This window comes from Macrobrachium rosenbergii, chromosome 3, assembly GCF_040412425.1.
Source record: "Macrobrachium rosenbergii isolate ZJJX-2024 chromosome 3, ASM4041242v1, whole genome shotgun sequence".
In the NCBI taxonomy this organism is placed as follows: Eukaryota; Metazoa; Arthropoda; class Malacostraca; order Decapoda; family Palaemonidae; genus Macrobrachium; species Macrobrachium rosenbergii.
The window spans coordinates 34,320,198-34,326,197 of record NC_089743.1 but is presented as its reverse complement, the minus strand read 5'-3'; the positions used below and the strand labels follow the sequence as shown (position 1 = coordinate 34,326,197).

General features: G+C 36.5%; 1 protein-coding gene across 4 annotated transcripts in view; it reads left to right on the top strand.

The window, feature by feature from the left end:
- LOC136854258 (uncharacterized) overlaps positions 1 to 6,000 on the top strand; it is a 233,017-nt gene that overhangs the window by 188,475 nt on the left and 38,542 nt on the right. The gene's annotated exons all lie outside the window — the stretch shown is intronic.

Genomic DNA, 6,000 nt, shown 5'->3' with positions numbered 1-6,000 from the left:
TTGATCATGAATATACCATAGCACTTTCCTGGCAGTCAAAACCTTCAAGTTCCACGCCTCTAATTGGTGTCACTGCATTCAAGGGCTTTTAAAATCACTAACGCACATTTCTCGTTTCACGTGTAAAGCCAGCGGGTGAAACTGTCCATATTTTCTGTGATTTTTCAACATAAGCAAAGGCATGGCACTGCAAATCCCATGCATTTGCTCATCTGATGGCTTCACAGCATCAGAGAAGCAAGAATGCTGGTGCCTTATTTCAGGCATCCTACACGAGTTATGAAGTGACTGGTCTTGGCCTCAAAGGAAGAACCTCATCCAGCAAATAGGGCGTCTGGTCCACTGTCCTACATTAGTAACTTTGAGGAACGCTAACTATTGGAATTTCTGGCCCAGCAGTGCCCAGGTAGTACTGCTCACTTCCACCCATGATACACTCCATCAGAAACTCAGTTACTTCGTGTGCGATTTATTGTGCACGCACCCACATTATATATATATATATATATATATATATATATATATATATATATATATATATATATATATATATATATATATGTGTGTGTGTGTGTGTGTGTGTGTGTGTGTGTGTGTGTGTGTGTGTGTGTGACCTTTATATATATATATATATATATATATATGTGTGTGTGTGTGTGTGTGTGTGTGTGTGTGTGTGTGTGTGTGTGTGTGTGTGTGTGTGTGTAAAAAAGTATACCTTAGTTTGTGTGTGTGTGTGTGCCTGTGTGTGTGTGTGTGTGTCCTTTAATGTGAAGCAAATATCATCGAAGGAAAGAATGAAAAGAAAATTACGAGAGAATCCCTGGTCTGGAATGTGGTTGCCTGTGAGTATAGTTTTTTTTGAGTTCGATTGTCGCAGCTGTAAGATCGGTGCAGAATTCCAAGTAAGAAATTTTGTTATAAATTTCCATGGGAATGTTAGGTTCTCAGATTAGGCGGCAGTTTCATAATTTTGTGTAAACAGGAAGTTATGAATGCCATATAGCAAATATTATGAATAATTACATAAAGTTGTTCCATTTTAAATGAATTTGTAGCTAGTGTTTTCTCTCCTTCAATAGGATTTCCTTCCTTCATCTGATCGCAGGGCTCAGCTTTTGTATCTAGTATTATTATTTCTCGGCTAGCTTTTGTATCTAGTAAAGTTTTCTCATTTGTTTTTCTTTTGTTTTCTTTTCTCTCTCTCTCTCTCTCTCTCTCTCTCTCTCTCTCTCTCTCTCTCTCTCTCTCTCTCTCTCTGCGTCATTGTTCATTAATTATATAAAATACCTTATCTATAAAGAATATAGTTAGGCTGGATTTGTACAAAAATGTTTTGTTTTCATTTATATATTTACATCAGCTGAGACAGCCTCGGGTATTAGAAGCTAAAGGAATCAGGGCTTGACATGGATGATTCTTTACTTGCAGTCGTCTCTCTGACTTTATTGAAGAGTTGGAATAGATCACTTTGATTTCTACGAAATTGCAAATGTCCCCGTGAGGTTTTGGCGATCGACCAATATAGCTCTGTACAGGATGAAATGACGTTATCCCACGATCATGTGAGCTTGACATTCTGTTGGCCATTTGTTCCTTCCACGGGGGAGACGAACAGTTTCTCCTAATTATTGATGGCGTGAAGGTTGGTTGGCTGAGTATTCTTAATGCCACCCTCCCATATGTGTCATCAGTGGCAACCCCTTTGGCAATTATTCCTTTTTGGTGCCTTTGTTTCGAAACTGTTCTGTATGATATTTGGGTGGGCTTTGGTTGTTGGCTCCCGCCTCTCCCTGTGATTAGTGGTCGTTCGTTGCTTATTAGTTCTCTACTACTAAAAATAACTTCCTTTTTCCTTCCTGGTATTTATTCAACTTTAGCAGGAGTCAGAAGTTTTACACTCTGCTCAATACTGATGGCCACCGTAGGGTTTCTTAATTTCCCTTTTCCCAGTAGCCGGCCAGCTATCTCTTTCTCAGATCAAGTATCCACAGATGAGCTGTTCATGCGAGTAACAGCCCGTGATGGCACAAAGTCACTAAAATCTAAAAACAACATAAAGCTTTTGTCACTTCACTCACTGAAGATGACCACAACATGGTTGAAGCAGTAGCTGAGTGTTCTGTTAATTCATGAATTTAACCAAACTCCTAGAGGTTTTTATTGCTGAAAATCAATTAGGAAGAAAGAAGAGCCTTCAGAATAATAGAAAAACTGACCACAAGCTATGCAGAAACAGCTTCAATAGACAGTAAAAAATATTTAATGAAGATAAAGCCCTTGAGGCATTATATATATATATATATATATATATATATATATATATATATATATATATATATATATATATATATATATATGTATATATATATGTATATACCATGGAGCAAAGGTGAACACAGCGCATATCACATTTGCATCAAGGTCAAGGGCAGGAATACAGAAGCAGATGACACAGTAACCATTTATTCCGACGTTTCATGATTCTTAATCACATCATCAGGGAGATCTACAACAATAAAATACAATATATTAATATAAATTAATTAAAAGAGCTATATACAAGACTACTTTAAAAACGTAGAAAGCAAGCTAAGAAAAATTTCTTAGCTTGCTTTCTACGTTTTTAAAGTAAAGTATTGTATATAGCTCTTTTAATTAATTTATATTAGTGTATTGTATTTACTGTAATTAGATCTTCCTGATGATACGAATCATGAAACGTCGAAATAAATGGTTGTATGTCATTTTACTGCCCTTGATCTTGATGCAAATATATATATATATATATATATATATATATATATATATATATATATATATATATATATATATAATGTGTGTGTGTGTGTGTGTTTGTATAATTTGTGTGTACAGGCACTGTTGAGCAGTTTCGCCCAATAAGGGTGGTTCCCCTCTCCCCAAAACAAAGTTGGGATGCTCGTATAAAAGGAAGGGCAGGAAACTGAAAAGAGATATTAAAAATGACAAGAATTCTCTTCTCTAAGAATTGACTGAAACCTAGTGGTTTCATTACGATTATTATAATATAGCTTGAGGGGAAATTTAAGCAGACGTTATTCAGGTTTGTGTTAAGGAAACGACGATAGTGGACCGTTGATACAGAGAAGAGATTATAAGCATAGGTGAATCTTACAAGATGAAGTGATATCAGGAGATTTGGGGATGATAGAACTGTAGTAGGTTTCGGCTACAGTATTTAGAATGAATATTACAAACTACTGTAAAATGAGTGAAGAGATAAGTCACGGTGTGTACGAGAGAGACGACGGAAATGCTCTTAGAATATTGAGCTTAATGTTTGTAAAAAAATTTGACTGAATTTGGCATATGAAATAGTAGTTAGCTTACTTACTTCTTGAAGGATTATGTTGTTGGATGCTAATTTCACAAGAAATAAATACCGAAAAAACTTGAGGACTAAGATTTTTGAAGAAGTGGGATGAAAGGATGCGCTACCAAAGAGAACGGAAGTGTTGTAGGATTAACGATGCAGTGTAGTAGAGATGGCATGTAACTGTTGAATGAAAAAGTTACAGATATCTCTCTTGCGGGATAAGAACTGTGGGTAGTGTCCCAGGTTATTTTTCCAGACCCACTCCCTTTTATCTGGAATTGTTTGTTATGTATGATTTCTATTGACAAGGTAATGACCTGCTTATAGGTATTTAAAAATGTGTATAGATACGCGTTGATATCATAATCACATTTAACTTCAGTTCATTTTCAGGAGTTTAGTTTGTTTACTTACGAAAAATATTAGAGTCCGAAATTGAAGTTTTACCTTGTGATTTTGGTTTCATTTAAGCTGGTGTTGCAGAGAGGTCATTTAAAAATAGGTCAGTGGAACTGTTGCAGTGGAGTATAAAAAGGAAACAAAGAGAAACAAAGAAATCAGTAGCCCTTCTGATTTCTGTTCTTTCTGTCATCTGAAAGTGGTCACCTGCAGCAACCCTTGGACTTCTTCATTTACATATCTTCAGCCGCAAAGCACTATAAATAACTGTCCACTTCAGATACACCGTGTAATATATTTATCTGACTGGTGACCTATTTTAAAAAGTATGCTATCTTAACATGCAATGGCAATTTACTTACTTTGTCCCTTGTAACCCCAGTTAGCCTAGATATTTTGGGTGGTTTTTCAAAAGTTAATAGCCACTGATGTGTACGTGTGGTGTGTGGTTTAATTGACCTTGGACTGTGTGGCATGTAGGCCTATGCGTGCAAATGAAAACATACGCAGCGACCACAGTACTTTATATAGGTCAGAAAATGCGGTCAAACTGTATCTACAGTATATATAGTAAATCAAATTCATTCTGTACATATTTGAAGGGGCATCATTCTGTACGCTTATTGTTCATATGCGTAAATATATTTTGTCTTATCAGTAATATCTTAATTGTTGTTACTTATTAGGCACTTTAACTCACTGGGCTTTTCCTTTATAATCTCGCAATAAGCGTACAACGCAAAATCTCCACAATAATTGTATCTTCTTGTAAGTAATCTTAACAATGAGAAAGTGCTGAAAGGCGCCAATGTCGGTGATGAAGACATCTGGTGCTCGGTGGGAAGTACCTGGTCTGCCTGTCTGTCTGTCTGTCTCTGTCTCTCTGTCTGTCAGCCTGTGACCTCCTCTGACCTTAAACGGAATTTCGTATTCACCATGACCATAGTCTGTGTGTGTGTGCGCGTGTATGGATGCTCAAGTTTAATTGTTCATGGATGCACACGAACACACGCCGCTGCGCATTTTTGTATTCGTTGAAATGTGTCCAACAAAAGGTAAGGAAGGCGGTGGCTGCTGTGTTTCATTACTGTTTGTTATGAACTTTGCAGCTAGTTGGAAGATATTCAGTGTTATGTTGTCTTTTTTCGTTTATGTATATTATTGGGTTTTAGTTAATTGGCGCGCCTTGGAAATTATAATTGTTCCAAAAAGCTGTATAGATGTAGTTAAAAACAAATCACAGTAAGTTTAGTTGTGTCTTTTCTGTTAGTAGTTGAATGCCTTTTCAGTTGGAATGGACATATGATTATATACAAGCAATATTTATACACAGGTTTTAAATACACGCAAACTTCATTGTCAGTGCAAGAATACCGAGTTTACATACAGATTTGTACGTGTGCCTGTATGTTGTGTGAGATGTGCTTTTTAAGAAACTGGCAGGCATATATGCATTTAACTTTACTTGTGGAGCGTTGTTTGCTTGAAGTGAGTTGCGTTTACTCGTGAATTGGACTGTCCACTTAAATCTCTTTTTGTGGGAACTTGTCAACTTTCATTTCCTCGTTCTTGATATATATAAGCTTTGACAAAGTCCGGTAAAATCTGCGTCAGCCAAACCTGCTTATGTTTTTGTTTCTGCGTAAAATCAGTTCCTGCTTTTGAATGCTGTTGTTAACGGTCTAACATTTGTCTTTACCTTTTCCTCACGGCATTACCTAGGCTCATGTTCCATTACCTTCTTAACCCGCCGGCTTATTCTTCCTCAGCTTGCGGAAAACTTTTGTTCACGCGCAATCTTGAATCCTTTTCTTTATCAACTGTAATCATCAGAGAGAATCCTTTTCTTTATCAACTGTAATCATCAGAGAATATTTGGATAGGACTTTTATAGTCTTGCCAAGTTCATTGTCTTCAGAATACATAATTTGCTTATTTATCATTCTACTCTCCCGTCCAGACCTTTTGTTTCTTAAAACAGAGGTCCGATCATATTAGCATCCGCATTTGTGCTCACATCACTTAACATCATCCTGTACAAATAACTCAGGTGATTCATAAAAATGGATCTTGTTTCAGATGAAATTCTTTTGCTCCCTGTTAATAGCATTTTGCAGAGAGTATAAATACTTCAGTCGTTTCTTTCCAAAGCAATGGTTTCATGAGTCTTCTTTCCCGACGTCATAGAATCAAACGTGATTAGCTTAATTATTAACCTGGATTGGCCCCTTCCATTCTCATTT